The following is a 2656-nucleotide window of genomic DNA, read 5'->3' as shown; positions in this document are numbered from 1 at the left end:
AATTGAAGGTCATCATTTAATTCCTCTTTGGGGCTCGCCTTGTATTTTTCCAGTTTCGTACTACCTGGAGATTGTAAATCATGATATTGGGGCACAATGACTGATTGGTAGCCTTGCAGCTGCTTGTATTTCATACTCAGCAACTGTGGTTAAACTTTTGTAAATTTGCTGGACATGTTGGTGTGCGATTGTTTGCATTTTAAATTTAGATTTTATGCAAGTTTACCTTTTAGAAGTATATGCATGTACTGTTGTCCCTAGGTTTTAAGCTTGATAGTATCAATTGATTTATTTAAGGCTGCTATGTTTTAGGGAATTGCTTCGCTGTATGATAGTTCTTAATGCTTAATGTGGATTTTAAATGTACTGTGGCCCTTAACGCTCGATTACTGATAAATTTGTTGATTTGCCTTCTATTTTTGAGAACTTGTGTAACCTTAACCATCGGCCAGCCCTTCAGGATGAGCTGTTTATTAAGTACCTGGATGAATTGGCCCTTCAGCGCCCCCCCCTTTTGGAAGCTCTACAGCCCTTAAGGCTTTGAAATTCAGTTTTAATACTTAACCTCCCTTGCTAGTGTACTGGGGCCCTTAAGACCGGCTTACTGATAAATTCCTGGCCATTACTTACTTATTGCAGAATTTGTTTGACTAATTTCATTTATTACCTGGCCCTTAAGGTCGAGTTGTTAATAAGCGCTTGTTATTTTCCAGTTGATATTTTTAAGATTTTCTTATCTTGTTAATTTGGCCCTTCAGGCCCCTTGCTTGGAAGTTGCACGGCCCTTCAGGCCTCTTTATTGTTTCACACTGCCTTGCCTAAACTGTTGGAAAATCTGCTCTTTAACTAAAGTCTAGTTAACTATTTTGGTGGCCCTTCAGGCTCAAACCTTCTGTTCGTACGTTTATGGTTGAATATTTTCTTTGTCTGTGGTATTGGCCTTTTATATCTTAAATTTTGAAGTGAAGTGAATTTTGGTTTGCAAATTTACTAGCCCTTCAGGCTGAACACGTTATATGTATTCTTGCTAAATCGGCCCTTCAGGCTTTCTTTACGATTGCAGCCCTTAAGGCATACGCAGTACTATGTTACGTGGTACAATGTTAAATTGTTGATGAACTAGTTTCTTAAGGTTTGATTCTCCCTATATCAATTATCTTGGCAGATTGTATATTGTATTTTAGCTCGTTTTAATAAATGCATTAGAAGAAAGGTGTTGTGTTACTTCTACCAGCACTTGGCCCTGCTTCCTCGCCTGATCCTAGTGGCTCCTTACTTCGTTGATTGTTAGAATTTTTGTCCGTTAGCCACTATTATCGGTTTCATGGAAATTGGCGGAAAAGGATTCAGTCTGTGCTGAGCTGCCGGATAGGACGGATGTAAGTCTTTATTTTGTATGCATTTTTGATTTAAACAATTTAAGTTGTCATAGGCAGTAGCTCCATCCAGTGTGTTCACCATGTGATCTGGAGTCCAACTGACCCAGTTCACAACAGCGCCACGAGAGGGCACTGTCATCCCTAACCCCTCTCCCCTCCTATGACGTAATCCAAGATGGCGGTCTGGAAAAAATATGGTGGGAAAAGGACTGTCTGTGTTTAGTTACTGCTCTGGTATGTAGGATGTAATTGTTCACATGTTCAATGGACGAGACGTCTGTGCTGGAGAAGGAGGAGTATATTAGGATCTCAGGACTGTCGATAACATTGATATTTGGTAAAGACTAATATGGCTAAGTTCCACTTCACAACTCATGCTGATACATGCATGTGCTGTAAATGTAGATCGTGCGATTAAAGTGCGATAGCACTGATACTTGGTGAAGACAGATATGGGTTAAGTTACACTGCGCAACTCATACTGATAGATGTGTGTGTCGTAAATGTAGACCATTTGACAGAAGTCCAGCCGTAGTACAAGAGGCACGGCCTCTTCCAACAGGCCCAGGGTCTCGGGCAGGCAATGCGCTAGGCTATCCGAACCCTAGTCTCTGCGCCAGCTCAGGCCATGACCAGGGAGTGTTCCGGCTTACAACACAGTCACACGGTAGCTGCTAAGCACTTCCTGTCACTTTGAAAATACCCATGGTCTTCCTACCTCCTCCCCATACCTACTGGATGGATACCCTTCGTCGTTGATCACTAACTGCTTCAGGAGTTATTACACCTGGTGTTGGGGAATATTGTCACATACATAACTTAAAGATACCACATGAGCTAAATGTACCACTGCACAAAGAGAAAGAGAGAGAGAGAGAGAGAGAGAGAGAGAGAGAGAGAGGGCTTTGTAGATGACGTGAGAGTATTTAAACAATTATGTATGGATGTCAAAAGAAAAAGCTAGCAACACAGCTGTGAAACCGTCCCAGAGACACTTGGCGCACTTTTGTGGGAAGTACTCCTATACTTGTCTTTGAGTATGAACTGCTTCAGGAGTTACTAAATCCAACTGAATACATCTGTAAATACACTTCCAATAAGATTGATGCTCAGTATTTTGCCTCAATTTTGCGATGCATACCGCAACACTCTAACATGGACTCAAAAATAGATCGCGCCACACGTGTGAAACCGTTACTGAGACGCTTCGCCCGATTTGTGGGAAATACCCTTATCTTTGAGCATGAGCTGCTTCATCAGTTACTAAATCCAACTGA

The sequence above is a fragment of the Schistocerca americana genome, chromosome X, assembly GCF_021461395.2.
Source record: "Schistocerca americana isolate TAMUIC-IGC-003095 chromosome X, iqSchAmer2.1, whole genome shotgun sequence".
In the NCBI taxonomy this organism is placed as follows: Eukaryota; Metazoa; Arthropoda; class Insecta; order Orthoptera; family Acrididae; genus Schistocerca; species Schistocerca americana.
Note: the sequence above shows the minus strand (reverse complement) of the source record.